This window comes from Myodes glareolus, chromosome 2 (assembly GCF_982192425.1).
Source record: "Myodes glareolus chromosome 2, mMyoGla1.1, whole genome shotgun sequence".
NCBI classification, from domain to species: Eukaryota; Metazoa; Chordata; class Mammalia; order Rodentia; family Cricetidae; genus Myodes; species Myodes glareolus.
In genome coordinates this window covers 82,191,498-82,214,418 of record NC_142027.1, presented here as the reverse complement: position 1 = coordinate 82,214,418, position 22,921 = coordinate 82,191,498, and the positions used below count along the sequence as shown (strand labels likewise).

Below are 22,921 nucleotides of genomic sequence, written 5' to 3'. Positions count from 1 at the left end.
TAGCCTCATCAGTATGTACCAAATTCTGGCATAGCTTATCCAGAGTTATACTGGTCTTTTTGGTGATATCATCAGAAAAAGCATCTGGAACACAATACCCTAAGGTAGCCAAAGAATATACATGGTTGCATATACATATGGCTGATCTAAAAGAAATTAAACAAACAATTGCATCTTATTGAATACATTTGTTCTTTGTTAGAAAAATGGTCAAAACTTGGACTTCTAGTAACAAAGCAACACCACAAGACTGGACTCAGTTAATCTCAGCAGTTCTAGAAAGTGGACTGCAGTTGCTTTGGTGGTGCTATTGGAGAGAAGAAGCTATATTTTTAGAGTAACAGGGAAAGGCAAAGAGACTGGCGATTTCCCAAGATCAAATTCTGGGTAAGGGATTTTATTCTGATCTTTAAGACCAAGCTCTTTACGATGAACACACATTGTTCCTGTGTAACACAGCACATTCAAATTCTTGCGACAGGATTGAGGAACTAGGAAAGAGAGTTGAATCACATATTTGGGTTAAACATGGTCAGAGAGAAACTTTTAGTGACTTTTTACAAAGATTAACTAAGGAAGTTAGTTAATATAATAATTGAATCTTTCACTTAAGAGCATGCCACCTCAGAATGTGGAAGAATCCTTGGGCCTGTAAAGATCAGATCAGCACCCACAGATGATTGGATCTTGCATACAGTGAATGTTGAGTCACTTGACTATGGTACTGAAACTTGGGTAGAAGAAACAGTTTCCAATGGTATAAGAGACATCAAAATATTAAAAGCTTAAATTGTGGTGTAGTGGGACATCTGAGAAGTGATTGTAAACAAGAATTTCTAGGAATAATGAAAGAATAGGAGGACTCAGACTTCAGGTTTATGTAGGAGGTGTGACAAAGGCCAACATTGGACCAATGAATGTAGGTCAACAAAAAAAGGCAAGGCAATCTAATACCATTGGTAAATACAATCCAGTCATTCTCAGCTACTGTGTAGAACATGTCTCTCCAGGAAAAATTTTAAAAATTTACTGCTGGCAACAAAATCTACAGAGAAACCCTGTCTTGTAAATCAAAACAACAACAAGAACAACAAAAACATCCACTGCCTACTGTAAGAAACAATACTGGTTAGGATGATGGAATAAAGGTGGAGTATTAGTCAAAAGCTCCAGCAGGAGATAGAAAATGTATATTCTAGCAGACTTTTTGAAATTATCAAAGACCAAATCTAAGAGTGTATATGAATGGCATTTTTATTGAAGGCCAACTAGATCCAGTTGTGGATGTAAGTATCATTACTCCTGAATCTTGGAATCCAAATTGACCTCTTCAAGAGGTAGATGTTCAGGTCCTAGGAATCCGAACTCTATTTCAGGTGAAACAGAACGTGGGATTGGTAGAATACATAGGACTAGAATGGTAAAGAGGAAGACTGAGGCCATATGTAGCTAATATTGCAGTCGATGTGTTGCGTTGTAACCTATTGCAGAAATGGAATACCCAAATTAACATTCCTGCAGCTCCATAATATTAGAAGATATTATAAATAACGGACACCAGTCATTCAGGCTGTGCAAGAACATAATGCAATTAATAAACTTCCAGAGGTACTAACAGACCTGTCTTTAAAATGGTTAAGTGAGAAACCAACATGGGTTAAACAGTGGGCTATAACTGAAGAAAAGTTGATGGCTTTAGAATAGCTGTTACAAGAGCAAATAGATACTCACCATATTGAAGAATCAACCAGTCCATGGAATTCTTTTGTATTTGTTGCTAAAAAGAAATTCAGAAAATAGAGCATAGTGACAGATCTTAGAGCTATCTGCAATGTTGTTCAATGATGGGCTGGAATTTCTTTGTCTTCTCTATTAGCAAAAGGATGGCCTCTCATCGTTATTTTTTATATGATTGTTTCTCAAAGCATGAGGGCCTGCTTGTTGGGGTTTCTGTCCTGCCCAGTTCCCATAGTCATTAGGTCCCAAAGAATCACACAGAGGTCACCATAAGTTATAAACTGATTGGCCCATTATCTCAGGCTTCTTATTAGCTCTTGTGGCATATATTAATTCATTATTCTTTTCTCTGTTAGTCACATGGCTCAGTACCTTTTGCAGCATGGCAGGTCACATCCTGCTTCTTCGGTGATCTGGGCAGAACTGGGGGGAATGGACTTCCTCCTTCCTAGAATTCTCCTGTTCTCATCGCCCCACCTCTACTTCCTGTCTGGTTGATCCATCTATACATCCTGCCTGGCCAATCAGTGTTTATTTAAAACATGATTGACTGAATACAGATAAGTCTCCTGCACTAGTTTCTTTACTATACATTTACAAGAAAAGGACAAAGAAAATTGCCTTCACAGTGCCTAGTTATAATAATTCTGAGCCTGATAAAAGATATCAATGGACTATCCTTGAACAAGTAATGCTCAAGAGCCCCATCCTGTGCCAATATTTTCTCAGAAAGGCATGGCAAATAATACATAGGCAATTACCAAGGTCTATAATCTCTTATTACATGGGTGACATTTTTCTTATCTGATTTAAATGCAGAAAATTTAGAAAGTATGTTTGGTGCTCAATTCAGCAGCACATATACTAAAACTGGAATACTACAAAGAAGATTAGCATGGTCCCTGGGCAACGATGACACTCAAATTCATGAAGCCTTCCATATTTTTATATGTATCCACAAGCACAGCTTTACAGTAAGTACTAGAAGGAAAACCCAACCGAATGAAGCCAACAAACCCACAATAGCACAAATATCTGACAACCCTCCAAAACACAAGTCAATGAAGGGATACATACAAACACTTCCACCAAAAAAACTGGTGTTAACAACCACTGGTCATTAATATAACTTAATATCAAAAGACTCAATTCACTTACAGAAACAGGTAAAAAGAAATGGATACAGAACAGGATCCAACATTCTGCTGTTTACAAGAAACATACCTCAGTCTAAAAGACAGACACTAAATGAGATTAAAAAGTTGGAAAAACGTTTTTCAATCAAACGGACCTAAGAAACAAGAGGGTGTGGCTATCCTAATCTCTAACAAAATTGATTTTAAATTAAAATCAATCAGAAGAGATGGAGAAGGATACTTTATATTCATAACAGGAATAATTCCTCAAGTTAAAGTCCCAATCCTGAATATCTATGCCCCTAATATAAAAGCACCCAATTATGTAAAAGAAACATTACTAGAATTCAAATCACAGATCAAACCTTCCACACAAATACTAGAAAATTTCAACACCCCCTATCACCAATGGACAGGTCTACCAGACAGAAACTTAATAGAGAAATAAGAGAACTAACAGATGTAATAAACCAAATGGACTTAACAGACATCTATGGAATATTCCACTCATACAGGAAAAAACAAACCTTCTTCTCAGCGTCTCATGGAACCATCTTGAAAATTGATCACATACTCAGTAACAAAGCAAACATTCACAGATACAAAAAACTGAAATAACCACCTGTGTCTTATTGGATCATCTTTGACTAAAGTTATAATTTAACAACAATTCCACCCCCAGAAACCTACAACCTTATGGAAACTGAACCATCAACTACTGAACCACCCCTGGGTCAAGAAAGAAATACAGAAAAAAATTAAATTCTTCCTTGAATTCAACGAAAATGAAGACACAACATACCCAAATCTATAGGACACTATGAAAGCAGTGCTAAGAGGAAAGTTCATAGCACTAAGTGCCCACATAAAGAAAACAGAGAAAGTTCACATTAGAGACTTAACAGCACACCTGAAAGCTCTAGAAAACAAAAGAATCAGCTTTACCCAGGAGGAGTAGAAGACCTGAAATAATAAAACTTAGTGCTAAAATCAACAAAACAGAAACACAGAAAACAATCCAAAGAATCAATGAACCAAAGAGCTGGTCCTTTAAGAAAATTAACATGATTGACAAACCCTATCCAAACTATTCAATAGGCAGAGAGAGAGAACACTCAAATTAACAAGATTAGAAATGAAAGGGGAGACAAAACAACAAACACTGAGGAAATTGAGATGTGGTCTCACTATAAAAGCCTGTATTGCCAAAAAATTGGACAATGTAAAATAAATGCACATTTTTTAGATAAATACCATATATCAAAATTAAATCAAGACCAGGTGATCAATTTAAACAGACCTATATGTCATAAGGAAATAGAAGTTGTCATCAAAAAACTCCCAACCAAAAAAAGCACAGGACCAATTAGATTAGTGCAGAATTCTACCAGAACTTCCAAGAAGAGCTAATACCTATACTCCTTAATGTGTTCCACATAAAACAAACAGAAGCGTCATTACCAAACTCTTTTTATGAAGCTACAGTTACCCTGATAGCAAAACCACACAAAGACACAACCAAGAAAGAGAATTACAGACCATTCTCACTAATGAACATCAATGCAAATATTCTCAATAAAATTCTGGTAAACTGAATCCAAGAACACATCAAAAAAATCACCCATTATGATCACGTAGTCTTCATCTCAGATGTAGAGTAGGTTCAACACAAGAAAATCTATCAATGTTATCCATCGTATAAATAAACTGAAAGAAAAAAAAATCATACTATCATTTTATTAGATGTCGAAAAATCATTTGACAAAATTCAACACTACATTATGATAAAAGTCTTGGAGAGATTATGGATACAAGAATCATAACTGCATATAAGAAAAGCAATATACAGCAAGCCAACAGCTAACACCAAATTAAGTGGAGAGAAACTCAAAGCTATGCCACTAAAAACAAAAACAAGACAAGGCTGTCCACTCTCACCATATTTCTTCAATACGCTGTTTGAAGCTCTAGCAATAGCAATAAGACAACAGAAGGAGATAAAGAGAAATCAAATTAGAAAGGAAACAGTTAAACTTTCGTTATTTGCAGATGATATGATAGTGTACATAAGTGACCCCAAAAACTCTACCAGAGAACTCCTACAGTTGACAAATTCTACAGTGATGTGGAGGGATATAAGATCATCTCAAAAAAATTAATAGCCCTCCTATACCAAAGGATAAAGAAGCAGAGAGGGAAATCAGAGAAGCATCACCTTTCAAGATAGCCACAAATAGCATAAAGTATCTTGGGGGTAACACTAACCAAAGAAGTGACAGATCTATTTGACAAGAACTTTATGTCTTTGAAGAAAGAAATTGAAGAGGATACTGGAAAATGAAGAATATCCCATGTTCTTGGATTGGGAGGATCAGCATAGTAAAAATGACAATTCTACCAAAAGCAATCTATAGATTCAATTCAATCACCATCAAAATCCCAACAAAATTCTTCACAGACCTTGAGAGAACAATAATCAACTTTATATGGAAAAGCAAAAAACTCAGGATAGCCAAAACAATCCTATACAATAAAAGTACTTCCAGAGGCATTACCAACCCTGACTTCATACTCTATTACAGAGTTACTTTAATGAAAATAGCTTGGTATTGGCATAAAAACAGAAACATTGACAAATGGAATCTAATTTAAGACCTGGTTATTAATCCACAAACCTATGAGTACCTGATTTTTGACAAAGAAGCTAAAATTATACAATGGAAGAGAGCAAGCATCTTTAACAAATGGAGTTGGTACAACTGGATGTCAACCTGTAAAAGAACGAAAATATATCCATATCTGTCATCATGCACAAAACTCAAGTCCAAATGGATTAAGGACCTCAATATAAATCCGATCTTCTGAACCTTATAGAAACTTATATTGAAATATTGGAAGTAAGCATCCACAGTCCAGCAGGAGGCACTGTGTATTTCTCAAAAAACTACAAGATCTGAAGATAACTACTAACTGGAATTAAATCTCCTGGGCCAAGTTCATACCCACAATTAGAGGTTACAGCACAACAGGTGCTTCCTCAAAACTGCCCCTCCTTCCTTGGGAGTATAATTGTGCCTTGGGCTGAAGAGATGTAATTTCGTGGTGGTGGTGGTGAAAGTAAAAGACTCATACTGCAGCCAGTCACTATTTCCCCAATATCTTGAAAACCACAGAGACCAGCAAGATCCTTTGATCCTGGGAACTCTGGAGATTTAAAGCAGGACCTGGATGCCTGTCTCATTTCTCCATCTTTCCTCCTTTTCTAAAAAGACCTGCCTTGGAATGACCTCTCTCATTATTTGCCTCATTCTTATACATAACTGCTATTTCTTTCAGAATCACATTCCCAAGCTATGCACACTGAGGAATGATGGTCTCTAGAAGTTACTAATTGCCTCTGTACACACTGGTTCCAGGAGTAGCCTGACCAAGCCTCTATGCTTTGATTTATCTAACAATTAACAGGTACTCATGCTATTCTTTCACTTTTAGCCTTAAATATTATCCTGTTCTTGTGCTTTAGGGTTACAATCCTGAAGCCAATGCTGAAGGCTACTGCATGCTACACTACAGTGGTGCTCAGCACAGTGAGACACAGATGGAGAAGACAAATGTACATTTGCCTTATCCTGAGTATAAGCCCTGTCCTGCAATAATAGGATTTCCTGGACAGGCACTGTTGTCATCCTAATTTTACCTCTCTAGAGGTAACAATGTGAAGTATCTTCCTTCATTTGTGTCCTAGCTAGAATAAAAGAGTAGAGATATTTGTCAACTGTTGCAATAAAGAATAAAAGCATAAAACCTAAGTAAAGTATTTTATTCCTCCCATATGTATTTGCTCATAAGACTAGAGTCAACAGGTCTCCAAATGAAACATTCTCTATGATGTTCTTTCTACAACTAGATCAAAGTGAAGTAACAGTCCATTAACATTTTATAACGTTTGGTATATTAGCTTTCATTTGAATAAAAAGAAATTCACTCTATAGCTTTTAAAAATTTTGAGATCATATAAATAATAATATATAAAATATAACAATTGTTATATTGATATATTTTTTATCACACATATAATTTATTTATTTTATGATATATTTACTATATTATATCAAAAAATTTCTTCTCTGACTTTAGTGTAACAGATTTCTCCTAAGGGAAACATGGTAATGCAACAAATCTGAATACCACTGTATATAACCTTATTATAAAATTTAAAAACTAAATACTATTGCAGATGTGTTTAGTCAGATGAACTCATGCTGAAGCACAGTGAGTCCCCTAGACTAACATAGGATGTCTCTGAGAACACAGGGAGTTAACATTGGATTAACATGAAGACTGATGTCCATATATAAGGCTTTGTACATACTGACCAATGACCACCTAAAATTGTTCACAAACTATAGGAACAAGGAGGAAAGAGATGCAGTATGGTGCTGAGCAGTGTGTGATTTTGCAAGCCTGTCCTCAAGAGATCAGTTTGAGATAAGACAAGTCACTGAAATTAACCCTGTGTTTGTAAGTTTGTATATTGTTACTACCATCTCAAGGAACTAACAAACTGGGTAATAATTTGTAAAGTATTTCTGAATTTGTGAACATTTCTTTCATCTTGATTCACTTTTTATTTCTAAAGATATTTGCACATTAACTCATATTTCTTCCTTTATGCATGCAACCAAAGTTCAATGTTAAACAATTTTCAGTCATAAATTATAAATATATTTCTCCTCTTTCATTATTTTAGTACTGTAAGCAAGGACACAGTAGTAAAGCTTCTAGAAGATGCCTTTTTTACAGTGGCATCCACCTGTAAGTGTTTGATCACAAAAGTATTATGTTTTTAGAAACTCAATTTTGAAAGCTTGGTAAACCGTATGACACCTAAGGACATGCCTGTCATTTTTAGTGGGAAATCTTAAAAAAGTTAATTTTGTCATATAAAGCACAGACTAAAAGTTAGGAAGTTCTTTTGTTCCAAGTGTTGGTAGGAAACATTATGTAGAAGAAAATTAAAAAGTTCATGTTGCAGGAGGCCACTAGTTTGGCTTCTGGCCACTTAGCCCCTAAATAAACACACAGAAACTGTATTAATTAAATCACTGCTTGGCCCATTAGCTCTAGCTTCTTATTGACTAACTCTTACATCTTAATTTAACCAATCTCCATTAATCTGTATATCACCATGAGATTGTGGCCTACCAGCAAAATGTCAGCACTTCTATCTCCAGTGGCAACTCCATGACACCTCTCCTACTTTGCCTTTTTTCTCCCAGCATGCCTTCCATTTTGTTTTCCCCACTGACCTAAGTTCTGCCCCATCAACAGGCCAAGACAGTTTCTTTATTCACCAGTGGTTTTCACAGGATACAGAATGAAATCCAATATCAAGTTCATGTACCAAACTACACAGTTTGTACCTGTGTTATTTCAAGACTTATTAAAAATCAAGGTTCACGTGGATCCAGTATATATGGGTATGAATTGGTGTCCAACATCTTTCACTTATGAATTCCTATTTTTTAAGAAATTCACATCAATATTTGAATGTCAATAATATCAAAGAAGTTCCGAATATAAAATCAAAACTACAGAGGGGCAGAAAGTGTTACAAAATCATCCTAAAAGTACCAAAAGATTTTAAAATATTTGTTTATTTATTTATTGATTTACATATTTATTTAATGACTAATAAGTGTGTGTAAATTCCACAGCATAAGAGGGACAATTAGGGAACAACTTGTGTAAATTGTTTCCTTTTTTGCAATAAGGATTGTTTCAGGAATCAACTCCCATTGGGATGTTTGACCTGTGCTCTAATATACTGAGCCATCTTGCTGTTTAGAAGGTTCCGAGTAGGATACAATTCATAGTTTCATTCATGTATTCAACCAGGGACAACAGATCCTTAGCTTCTTTCTTTGACTTCCTCCTTTTCTCCCTTTTTTCTCCTTCCTTTCTATTTCTCTCTCTTTTTCTTTTCTTTCTTTCTTTATATGTCTTTCTACTGAGTATTTCAATTAACATTTTGCTCTCAGATTATTTAATTTTTAAAAACTTTTTTCATACATTATATTTTGATCATATTCTTTCCATTATCCCAACTCTTCTCAGACCCTCTCAACTCTCTACCTTCCTAACTTCATGTACTTTCTCTTTCAAACAAAACAAAACAGAAAAACTGAGTAAAAAACAACAGTAAAACAAAATGGACAAAGTAAAATGGGAAAATCAACTGAACAAAATATAACACAACAAAACAAAAAGTGTGTGAATGCGTGGACATACAAACACAGACACATAACACACACACACACACACACACACACACACACACTCATCATGGAGTTTGCTTACTGTTGACTAACAACCCCTGATTATGGTGCCTGCCTCGGAGTGTGTCTTGTATTTCATTGACACTCTAGTAGAGATAACAGATTTTCCCTTTTCCAAGCTATCTATTTTGAATAAATTCATGGCTAAGGTTGATCATATTTATCTATTTCTATTTTTCAGTGCTAGCAATTTTTTTCTGTTTGAATCTGTGCTGTTTTGTGTGCTTGCTTTCATAGTCTTTGTGAGTTCACATGTGAATCAGTCCTTTTGTATCTAGTAGATACTGTTTCATTGTAGGCAGATTTACATGGGTATTTTTGGAAACACTCACATACAGTGATTCTTCATTAATACACTGTAATACTTAAATACAAATACAAGCACAGTGTGTTCATTCTCCAACTTATTTTATAATTCTGTTTTGTATTGATCTGTGATTTTCAAAATTTTTTATTTATAACGGATTAAGAGATCATGCAGTATAATATTTATAATCCTAATTCTAATATTCATCAGTGTGTCTGTATGGATCAATAAGCTGAGGAACCAAGTAGAAAGAACAAGCCTGCCAATTTGTGCATTCTTGGAAGAGGATCATGGAGTAAATTTCTCAATCCTCAGAATAAGTAGGAAAAACCCCTGAATAAGGAGTTCCTTATAAACTAAAGTCTACAACTTTGGCTCTCAGTTTCTCTAATGCTCTGACTCCTTTATACATTTCCTCATTTTGTGATGATCCCCAACAATGGAATTACTCATTGCTATTTCTTAGCTGTTATTTTCATCATAATGTAATATCTGATCAATAGGATATCTCATATGCGACTCCTGTCCTCTGGGGGTCATAACCTACAGGTTAGGAACACTGGTCTAAGTAGTGTTTCCACTGACGAGAAGCAAACAACTGAGATCATGTGAAAGTCAGCCTCAGAGGGGGAAACCCATTCCGACCTTGATAAGAAAGAGCTTAGTATACAAAGCCATTGGGAAGTATGGTAGTCACAGACATGACAGACCTAAATCTGCTCAATGAGGGACCATAGGTTCCACTGAAGAACATGGAGACTCTAATGTAAGAATAAAAACATTTATCTCTTTGGGATTGGTCATGATTCAATAGACCCAGAAGATGGGGCTACAGTGTTCTCTTGTGCAGCCTCAAGAAGAAAGTGACACCGAGATTTTGAGGGTACAAACACCGAATAAGAAATTTTGTTTATCAAGATGAATTTGCATGAAGGTACCTCTCAGTTCTCTGAGAAATGTTAAAGGAGAAGAGAGAACCACACCAGGTCTGTCTCAGCAGAGCTCATTGGTGTCAGCACCATGGCTTGGATTCCTCTCCTCTACTTCTTTCTTCATTGTACAGGTCAGGAGAGTCATCTGGACCTTAATGTCGGTTGAGGGAAACCAATTGACAACAAGGTATATTCTCTCCTCTTCTCTCACCCTAGGAGGTAATGTGCTTTTTTATTTCTAGGGTGTTTCTCCCAACCTGTGTTGACTCAGTCACCCTCAGCCTCAGCCTTTTTGGGTGCCTCAGTCAAACTCACCTGCACCTTGAGTAGTGAGGACAGCACCAATACCATTGAATGGTACCAACAACAGGCAGACAAGGTTCCTAAGTATCTGATGTATCTTCACGATAATGGAAACTATGTCAAGGGAGAAGGGATCCCTGATCGCTTCTCTGGCTCCGGCTCTGGAGTTCATCGCTACTTAAGCATCTCCAACATTCAGCCTGAAGATGAAGCTGACTATTTCTGTGGTGTCAGTTATAACATAGGAGGACAATATGGGTGAACACAGTGAATTAGATAAATGAGGAAGCAGGACAGTAAATATTTTCCTCTCTCACTACCAAGGTTAGCTAGCCTATGGTTTAGAAAAGTATCATCTGAAGTTCTGTTATCTTCTTCCTTGGATATTTTCCTCTTATTATTGAAAGGGATGTACCATAAATCTAAAAATTTTACCTGAGCTCCTTGGAAAAAAGGGGAAAGGCAGCAATTGTATAGCATGTGCTGCCATGTAAAAGTGATGACTATGTAAAATCAAATCTCGGGTGTATAGAGCTGAGGAAGTGAGAATATTCTCTTATGAACTTGTAGCAGGGAGTTGAAGGCTATCACTGTTACTCACCAAAGTTCACCATATTGTCTATTCTTTGAAAGATGCCTTCTTGTCTCATACACTAAGTGTTGTTTTTTTTTAACTCCAGTAAATTGCCAAGGAACACATTGTAAAAATATTTGAGAGCTCAGGACCTTTAATACTCATGATAATAAAAACAGTCATTGGCTTAGCATTCTGCGTGTATGCACATGAACTTTTCCATGTTACTCGTGACACCCCTTCTTTACTTAGTAAACCTTCCCAGAGATTTTTAAGGATGACTAATATAACCACAATATAGCTTAGTCTCTGCCAAAATTCTTACTTGTGACATTTCTATAACAGAAATTAGGCCTTCATTTGTCCACACTGAGACCTTTAAAATAATGAAATCATGAGAATCTAATCATGAAAGACAAAACAAAAACAACAAACAAACAAACCCCACAAAATTCCTATAAAGGGATCTTATTCTGAGAGAATCAGGGCAACATTCTTTTGTATAATCTTTCAGTGAGAGTTACAGTTGCTTCCTGGAGAAGCCTCGTAAACTCAACTTGTAGAGCAGAATCCCACATCAGGGCCTATGGGCTGTTAAGGGATTTTGTTCATTTAGATCTGTACATGTTATCTTCAGTTGTACAACTTTACCTCAGTTTACATATAATAACAGATAATCTTGGCAATAGCCTGGATTATATACTGCTTGTTTTTTGACTTTTGGCCAACAACTCAATTATTTCTAACTCATTCCTGACATTGGAGGTTTAATTTGGTGACTAAAGTTGTCTAGTTAAGGCTTTTTTTCTCACAATTATTTGATAATTTCATATAGATTTCTATTATACATATATAATTATTTTAAGGAGCTTCTACTGTAGTGGGTTTCTCCATGACCTCTGTAATGTCCCTTATTGTTAGCTGTCTATATCTCATTTCCTCCTGGTTCCTCTTCTCATCTCTCCTACCTTTATTCCTCCCATTTTCAGTCACTCCACTTGGTTAACCCATAGATATACATTCTATTTCCCCTTTCTCAGGGAGAAACTTTTCTAAGTGGGAATTTATCATAGTCATTGTATGTGGGGTTAACAAAAGAATGTAACAGTTGTTTGTTACTGTAACTAGAGTAAAAGCTAAATGTATCAGTGTTTAATGAAAGTAACTGTACCCTTAAGAAATCATAATAGGTAATGTTGATTAATTTCTATAATGTATGGAGTTGTTTTACTTGGAGTGTTTCATCTGTTGCATGAATTTGGTCAGAAGACAATTGAGGTACATTTGGAAATCTTGAATTATTGGGTACTGCAAACAGTATACAGTAATAACTAAAGTTGAGCATGTATGATGATTTTCTTCACAGAACATATTGAATAGATCAAATGGGCTTTGGCATGAGGAACTTGTTGTACTCTAGATATAATCTGTGTGTACAATGAATAAACATGCTTCTGAACTGAGGTTCAGGGTTCAGTTTATAGAAGCTGTTCCTCTGTGCTGCCAGGGATCCTACAATTGTATCCTGGGGGTACTCTCTTTCTTTGAATGACCCACACAGCACAGAGCACCTGTCCCGCCCGAATCTGCGAAACCTCACTCTCCAATATGAGTGCGCGCTTCCCTGACCGGACCGCAAGCCTGGATCAATATCCTAGGAGTTAAACAGGCACACACACAGAGACCAGGATCATTTGCCCAAAGGGTAAATGTCCACTTTATTCAGCACATGTCGGGTTTATATACTTGGGGGCAAAAGGACGAGAGCCCCCTCCCACCTGTGAGTGAGATCATAGTGTTGGCAGCCTAGCGCCAGTGGCCAGAGCTTCCATGTAGGGGGTATCGAGTTGGGAACCCTGACAGACAGATGGGAGGAGATTTAGGGAGCCTTGAGGACCCTCCTTAGTAGGTGAAATTATCATAGCAATGACAGAAACAAGGCTCTGAACTAATTCCCTCCAGCTGACAGAATCGAGCAGGGGAACTAAGCTGGTTAGCGTAAACATTTCTTGCATCCTGTGTTTTGGCCTCAAGGAACAGGGAAGACAGGGCCCTACAAGCACCTAATACTTCTGCTCCCCAGTTCCTTACTATATCCCTTTCTGCCATGCTATATTGGCTGCAACATGCTTATCAGACTAGCAACTAACACACATTCTATGTGAATACATATCATATTTGTCTATCTATGTCTTTGTACCTGATTGAGAACAATTTTCTCCTAGCTCTATTATTTCACCTTCAAAATCCATTATTTAATTTTTGAAGCTGAGGAATATTCAATTGTATAAATTTAAAACATTTTATTTATCAATTCATTGGTTGCTGGATATTGTTTCCAATTATGCCTGTTATGATAGACCAACAACAAATAAAGATCAGACTTTTGTGAAAGCTCTGGATTGTCCAATTCTTTCATCAATCTGTCATTTGTACATTGGCAAGATATTGAGTTTTGTTTGTTGAATTTGTTTTCAGCTACTTTGCTGAAAGTTTTTTTTTATCACATTGGCAAATAGACTTATTCTGAATAACCATCCCTTTTTGTGTGTACTCGATCTCTTTCAGTTGTCTTACTTATTCAGATAAGTCTTCAAGTTCTATTTTAAGTCAGCACAGATAGAGTAGAAATCTTGTGTTTTCTTTTATTTTAGTGAACATGCTTTGTATTTCTCACCATTTGTGTTGATGCTGCTTGTGAACTTGCAATTCATGGACTTTATTATATTAAGGTATATCCCTTGCATTCCTAATGACTCCAAGATTTTGCAGTGAATGGATGTTGAATAGCGTTTGTGAACTTGCAATTCATGGACTTTATTATATCAAGGTATATCCCTTGAAAGCTATAAAATTGGCAACATTGTTCAGGCCAGTTGGGGCAGAACAAAAGTAAACCATATATAGAAAAACTACTGCTATCTTAATCAGGGAAAATTGTCAATTAGATCAAGTATAAAATGCAGGCATTTGGACCCAATGTAGCTTCTATCTTCAATTGCAGTGTGTAGCAGGCTATCCTAGGTAGGACCTCATCTTTACATTATCACTCATTTATTGTAGGCAAAGGGTGTCTTTCAGAAGGGGAATAGGAAATTATTTAATACTTGTCTCTGGGAACTGTTATAAGCAGGAACTGAATATTAGAGATGAGAAGTATTCTTAATGAATCCAATACTTTTGCCGTGAAAGGATGTTGAATAGCATCAAAGGCCATTTCTGCATTTAAAGGGATGATCATGTGATTTTTTCTTTATTCTATTTGTGTGGATTATATTTCTAGATTCAAGTATCATAATGAACCATTTGTAAATTTCTGCAATTAAGCTCCCCACCCATACCTTCCAGAAAAGTTTGGTCAGTCAGAAACCCAAGTAATGTCTTTAGCTAACAGCATATCACCCCTGCTTTGATCTTTGCTCTGTATATGCCATGACTTCCGAATTGACTATTCAAATTACACACCACTAGGCTGGTTCTGTGAATTAATCTAAAACAAACTAACATACAAACAAAACTCCATTTGTGGGATCATAGACTACCACACTTCTTCATGTGTAAATTCAAATGTTACCTTAAAACATATTGAACAATGGTCACTGTCTACATAAATGAGAACTGAGAACTTATGATTTTAATGTCTAAACTGATGAGATGGACCGAATTTGATTTCCTTTCAACTTCTCATCTCTAATTTTCAGCTCCTGCTTATAACAGTTCCCAGAGACAAGGATTAAGTAATTTCTCATTCCCCTTCTGAAAGACACCCTTTGCCTACAATAAATGAGTGACAGTGTAAAGATGAAGTCCTACCTAAGATAGCTTGCTACACGCTGCAACTGAAGATAGAAGCTACATTGGGTCGAAATGCCTGCTTTTTATACTGGGTCTAATAGACACTTTTCCCTGATTAAGATACAGTAGTTTTTTTTTATATATGGTCTACTTTTGTTCTGCTCTAACTGACCTGGACAATGTTGCTAATTTTATAGCTTTCTGTTTGATGGACTCTGGGTTACAGTACTTACATTAATGACAACTTGATTTCTTTCCTCCCCTTTTCCTTTTGTTCTTTTATTTTTATCAAGACAGGGCTTCACAATGTAGATCTGGCTGTCCTGAATCAATAAGTAGATGACCATGACCTCAAAGTAAGAGATCAACCCATCTCTGCTGAAGTATAGAAGCATGCAACAATAAACTAAGCTCAACTTCATATTTACTCCAATCTTCACACATACACACACACACACACCTCTACACACACAAACTCTTTATGGATAAGCAAATTACTTAGTTCATTCTTACATTGATCTAAATATAGTTTGCATATAAATAATATAGACAAATTTTAACATGCTGTTTTTAGTTATTAAAAACATTAGCTCTGGAGATGAGATATGGCCTGCCTACATTAGATCCAACAATGTTTATCAAAAAATTTCCTTCAGCCAGTTGTGGTGGTGCACACAGTTAGGATTTGCTGAAAGAGGAAGAGGAAGGAGGATCACGAGTTAGAGGCCAGTATGGGCTACACATTTTCATTGTAAGGAAGAGATGGGCAAGCACCAAGGCAAGAATTCCTCCAACAATCTGAAAAACAACATGAAAATACCAGAACACAGTGATCTTACAATAGAAGGACTTGAACACCCTAATCCAGAGGAAGTGGAAAAAAGTGACATTGTGGAAGTGATAGAGTCCCTTAAACAGGATATGAATAACTCACTTAAAGAAATGGAAGAGAAGTATGACAAAAAGTTTGAAGAAATGAATAAATCCGTAAATGATACTCTGGGAAACCAAGCAAAAACAATCAAACAGGTAATGGAAACAGTTCAAGAATTGAAAACTGAAATGGAAACAATGAACAAAACACAAACCAAGGGCCAGCTGGATATGGAAAATCTAGGTAAATGAACAGAGACTACAAAACAAGCTTAACCAACAGAATACAAAAGATAGAAGAACGAATCTCAGATTCTGAAGACACCACAGAGAAAATAAATGCTCTGTTCATAGAAAACAGCAAATCCAACTAATTCTCATCACAAAACATTCAGGAAATCTAGGACACAATAAAAAGATCAAACCTAAGAATGATAGGGGTAAAAGAAGGAAAAGAATTGCAGATCAAAGGCCCAGAAAATGAAATTCAACAAAATTATAGAAGAAAACTTTCCCAACCTAAAGAACGATATTCCTATGGAGATTCAAGAAGCATACAGAACATCGAATAAACTGGATCAAAAAAAAATCCCCTCTTTATATAATAATCAAAACACAAATCATACAGATTAAAGAAAGAATGTTAAGAGCTGCAAAGGAAAAAGATCAGGTAACTTATAAAGGTAAACCTATCAGACTTACACCGGACTTCTCTATGGAAACCATGAAAGCCAGAAGGTCCTGGATAGAGGTACTGCCGAAACTAAGAGATCATGGATGCAAGCCCAGACTATTATACCCAGCCAAGCTATCATTCACTATCAATGGAGAAAACAAAATATTCCAGGATAAAAACAAATTTAAAGAATACATAGCCACAAATCCAGCCTTACAGAAAGTACTAGAGAGAAAATCACAACCCAAGGAATACAACATTGCCAACACTGCCAACAATAACTCAGACATCTAGTTGTGCTTCACAAGCACAACTCAAAGAAGCGAAAGACACAAACTCTACTATCTGCCCCCCCCCCAAAAAAAAAAACTGGAGTCAACAACCACTGGTCATTAATATCACTTAATATCAATTGACTCAATTCACCTGTAAAAAGTCACAGACTAAGAAACTGGATACGAAATCAGGCTCCAACACTCTGCTGTTTACAAGAAACACACCGCAACCACAAAGATGTACATCTACTCAGAGTAAATGGTTGGGAAAAGGTTTTTCAATCAAATGGACCTAAGAAACAAGTGGGTATGACAATTCTAATTTCTAACAAAATTGACTTCAAACTAAAATCAACCAGAAGTGATGAAGATGGATATTTTATACTCATAACAGGAACAATTCATCAAGAGGAGGTCTCAATCCTGAATATTTGTGCCCTTAATATAAAAGCACTCACTTATGTAAAAGAAACACTTCTAGAACTCAAGGCAGTCATCAAGCCACACACACTAATAGTAGGAGACTTCAACTCACCTCTCTCACCAATGGACAGGTAAATCAAACAGAAACTCAACAGAAATAAGAAAATTAATGGAGTTAATGAATCAAATGGACTTAATAGACATCTAAAGAACATTCCACCCAAATAGGAAAGAATATACCTTCTTCTCTGCAGCTCATGGAACCTTCTCAAAAATTGACCACATACTTGATAACAAAACAAACTTCCACAGATACAAAAAATATTAGTAGAGTCACCCAGGTCGCCCTGCAGTGCTGGCTACCCCTCCCGCCTACCATCCCAGCTCCCATCCAGCTCAGCTGCCTTGCAAGCTGGGCCTGGGCTGTAGGCGCAGCCCGGCTCGAGGCAGTTCCTAGGTCTTAAAGGCCTCCCTGAGGACAGGTGGACCAGGTGCCAGCTCAGCCACATTCCTGACCAGCAGGGGCCCTGACTTCTAGCAGATGGCCATCAGAGGGGTGAGTTTGCTTCAGGCCTTGACAGGGTCCTGGTGAGGAGGAGCTTTGGCGTTCCCTGACCCCGCAGTCGCCCAGGTCGCCCTGCAGTGCTGGCTACCCCCTCCCGCCTGCCATCCCAGCTCCCATCCAGGTACGAATTCCTATATTTCTCCCTTTCCCCTGGGGCCATAAAATTTCCCCAGCTCAGCTGCCTTGCAAGCTGAGCCTGCATTGTAAGCTCATCCGGGAAAGAGGGAGTGCCTGTGCTTCAATAGCCTGCCTGTGGAAAGGTGGGCATTCTGTCAGTGAAGTCCCTGCCCAAGAAGGGAACCTGACCCGGTAACAGAAGTTCCAATAGAGAACATTTGAAGTAAGAGATGGGCAGACGCCAAGGCAAGAACTCATCCAACAATCTGAAAAACAACATGAAAACACCAGATCCCAAGGACCCTTCAACAGAAGGACTTGAACACCTTAACCCAGAAGAAGTGGAAAAAAGTGCCATTATGAAAGCAATAGAGTCCCTTAAACAGGATATGAATAACTCCCTTAAAGAATTGGGTGAGAAATATAACAAAAAGTTTGAAGAAATGAATATAGAAATAGATGAGAAATATAACAAAAAGTTTGAAGAAATAAGTAAATCCATGAATGAGACCCTGAGAAACCAAGAAAAAACAATCAAACAAGTAAAGAAAACAGTTCAAGAATTGAAAACTGAAATGGAGGCAATGAAGAAAACACAAACCGAGAACCGGCTGGATATGGAAAACCTAGGTAAACAAACGGAGACTACAGAATCAAGCATAACCAATAGAATACAAGAGATAGAAGAACGAATCTCAGATGCTGAAGATACCATAGAGAAAATAAATGCTCTGGTCAAAGAAAACGGCAAATCCAACAAATTCTCTTCACAAAACATTCAGGAAATCTAGGACACAATAAAAAGATCAAACCGGCCCTGCTGAGCCGTTCTTCCCAGAGAGGTGAGTGGGTGCTAGCCTGGGCAGCCTGCCTGCCTCTCCGGGAAGGGAGGACAGCCCTTCCCCCCTCAGCTTCTGCGGCAGGGTCTTCGGTGTTCCAAGGGACCCCTCCCCTCCCCCCACTGCTGCGGGCCCTTTGTCTCCTGAGTCCTGGGAAGACCAGCTAGCCCTGTTGCCCTGCTGAGCAGTTCTTCCCAGAGAGGTGAGTGGGTGCTAGCCTGGGCAGCCTGCCTGCCTCTCCGGGAAGGGAGGACAGCCCTTCCCCCCTCAGCTTCTGCGGCAGGGTCTTCGGTGTTCCAAGGGACCCCTCCCCTCCCCCCACTGCTGCGGGCCCTTTGTCTCCTGAGTCCTGGGAAGACCAGCTAGCCCTGTTGCCCTGCTGAGCAGTTCTTCCCAGAGAGGTGAGTGGGTGCTAGCCTGGGCAGCCTGCCTGCCTCTCCGGGAAGGGAGCACAGCCCTTCCCCCCTCAGCTTCTGCGGCAGGGTCTTCGGTGTTCCAAGGGACCCCTCCCCTCCCCCCACTGCTGCGGGCCCTTTGTCTCCTGGGTCCTGGGAAGACCAGCTAGCCCTGTTGCCCTGCTGAGGAGTTCTTCCCAGAGAGGGCTGAGGTGCTCTATCCAGAGAGTGCTGTGAAGTCCTACCCAGAGAGTGCTGAGGAGTTCTATCCAGAAAGTGCTGAGGAGTTTCATCCAGAGTGGGAGAGATGGGCAGGCGCCAATGCAAGAATTCCTCCAACAACCTGAAAGGCAACATGACATTGCCAGAATCCAGGGAGCTCGAAACTAGAAGAATTGAACACCCTACTCCAGAAGAAATAGAAGAAATCGACTCTAAGCGCTTCTTTATGAAAATAATAGAGGAACTTAAACAGGAGGTGAAAATCTGCCGTAAAGAAATGGAAGATAAGTATAACAAAAAAATTGAGGAAATGAGTAAAGAATTGGAAGAGAAATATACCAAAAAGTTTGAAGAAATGAGTAAATCCGTAAATGAAATTCTGGGAAACCAAGAAAAAACTATCAAACAGGTAATAGAAACAGTTCAAGATTTGAAAACTGAAATGGAGTCAATGAAGAAATCACAAACCGAGGGCCGGCTGGCTATGGAAAATCTGGGTAAACGAACAGAGACTTCAGAAACAAGCTTAACCAATAGAATACAAGAGATAGAAGAAAGAATCTCAGACTCTGAGGACACCATAGAGAAATTAAACACTCTGTCCAAAGAAAACAGCAAATCCAACAAATTCTCATCACAAAACATTCAGGAACTGTGGGACACAATAAAAAAACCAAATCTAAGAATAATAGGAGTAGAAGAAGGAGAAGAATTGCATTTCAAAGGTCCAGAAAATATACTCAACAAAATTATAGAAGAAAACTTTCCCATCCTAAAGAACGATATTCCTATGAAGGTTCAAGAAGCATACAGAACACCGAATAGACTGGATCAGAAAAAAACATCCCCTCGTCATATAATAATCAAAACACAAAGCATTCAGACTAAAGAAAGGATATTGAGAGCTGCAAAGGAAAAAGGTCAAGTAACTTATAAAGGTAAACCTATCAGACTTACACCAGACTTCTCGATGGAAACCATGAAAGCCAGAAGGTCCTGGATAGAGGTACTGCAGAAACTAAGAGACAATGGATGCAAACCCAGACTACTTTACCCAGCCAAGCTATTGTTCACTATCAACGGAGAACACAAAATATTCCAGGATAAAAACAAATTTAAACAATACGTAGCTACTAATCCAGCCTTACAGAGAATACTAGAAGGAAAATCACAACCCAAGGAATCCAACATTCCCAACACTGCCTACATTAACTCAGACATCTAGCGACCCTTCACAAGCACAACTCAAAGAAGGAAAACACATACACGCTACTACCCAAAAAAATGACCGGAGTCATCGATCACTGGTCATTAATATCACTTAATATCAATGGTCTCAACTCACCTATAAAGAGGCACAGACTTAGAGATTGGATACGAAAACAGGATCCAACATTCTGCTGTCTACAAGAAACACACCTCAACCACAAAGACAGACACCTACTCAGAGTAAAGGGTTGGGAAAAGGTTTTCCAAGCAAATGGACCTAAGAAACAAGCGGGTGTGGCCATTCTAATATCTAACAAAATCGACTTCAAACTAAAATCAATCAGAAGAGATGGAGATGGACATTTCATACTCATAACAGGAACAATTCATCAGGAAGAAGTCTCAATCTTGAATATCTATGCCCCTAATATAAAGGCACCCACATATGTAAAAGAAACTCTTCTAGAACTCAAGGCAGTCATCAAACCACACACACTAATAGTAGGAGACTTCAACACTCCTCTCTCACCAATTGACAGGTCAAACAGACAGAAACCTAACAGAGAAATAAGAGATTTACTGGAGGTACTGAATCAAATGGACTTAACAGACATCTATAGAACACTCCACCCAAATAGGAAAGAGTATACCTTCTTCTCTGCAGCTCATGGAACCTTCTCGAAAATTGACCACATACTTGGTAACAAAGCAAACTTCCACAGATACAAAAAAATATTAGTGACCACCTGTGTCTTGTCAGATCACCATGGATTAAAATTAGAATTCAACAACAATGGTACCCCCAGGAAGCCAACAAACTCATGGAAGTTGAACAGTCAACTACTAAATCACCCCTGGGTCAAGGAAGAAATAAAGAAAGAAATTAAAGTCTTCCTTGAATATAATGAAAACAAAGACACAACGTATTCAAACCTATGGGACACTATGAAAGCAGTGCTAAGAGGAAAGTTCATAGCACTAAGTGCCCACCTAAAGAAAACAGAGAAAACACACATTGGAGACTTAACAACACACTTGAAAGCTCTAGAAAAAAAAGAAGCTGATTTACCCAGGAGGAGTAGAAGACTGGAAATAATCAAACTGAGGGCTGAAATCAACAAAATAGAAACAGAGAAAACAATCCAAAGAATCAATGAATCAAAAAGCTGGTTCTTGGAGAAAATTAACAAGATTGACAAACCCCTATCCAAACTAATCAAACGGCAGAGAGAGAACTTGCAAATTAATAGGATCAGAAATGAAAAGGGGGACATAACCACAGACACAGAGGAAATTCAGAGAATCATTAGATCTTACTACGAAAGTTTATATGCCACAAAGTTGGAAAATGTAAAAGAAATGGACATTTTTTTAGATAAGTACCATATACCAAAGTTGAACCAAGACCAGGTGAACAATCTAAATAGACCTGTTAGTCGTGAAGAACTAGAAGCTGTTATCAAAAATCTTCCTACCAAAAAAAGCCCAGGACCAGATGGTTTCAATGCAGAATTCTACCAGAACTTTCAGGAAGAGCTAATACCTATACTCCTTAATGTATTCCACAATATAGAAACAGAAGAGTCACTGCCTAACTCCTTTTATGAAGCTACAGTTACCCTAATACCAAAACCACACAAAGACACAACCAAGAAAGAGAATTACAGGCCAATCTCACTCATGAACATCGACGCGAAAATTCTCAATAAAATACTGGCAAACCGAATCCAAGAGCACATTAGAAAAATTATCCATTATGATCAAGTCGGCTTCATTCCAGAGATGCAGGGCTGGTTCAACATACGCAAATCTATCAATGTAATCCATCATATAAATAAACTGAAAGAAAAAAACCATATGATCATCTCACTAGATGCTGAAAAAGCATTTGACAAAATTCAACACCCATTTATGATAAAGGTGTTGGAGAGACTGGGGATACAAGGATCATACCTAAATATAATAAAAGCAATATACAGCAAGCCGACAGCTAACATCACACTGAATGGAGAGAAACTCAAAGCCTTTCCACTAAAATCAGGAACGCGACAAGGCTGTCCACTCTCTCCATACCTCTTCAATATAGTGCTTGAAGTTCTAGCAATCGCAATAAGACAACATAAGGGGATCACGGGGATTCGAATTGGAAAGGATGAAGTTAAACTTTCGCTATTTGCTGACGATATGATAGTGTACATAAGCGAC

At 37.8% G+C, this 22,921-nt stretch overlaps 1 non-coding gene and 1 gene segment (V, D, J or C); both read left to right on the top strand.

Annotated features, from left to right (window-relative positions):
- The window catches only part of LOC146895577 (immunoglobulin lambda-1 light chain-like), a 418,556-nt gene that overhangs the window by 122,086 nt on the left and 273,549 nt on the right, over nt 1-22,921 (top strand).
- Nucleotides 2,578-2,684, top strand: LOC146895578 (U6 spliceosomal RNA). Its single transcript, XR_015000703.2, has one exon. It is a non-coding gene; the product is annotated as a U6 spliceosomal RNA (small nuclear RNA).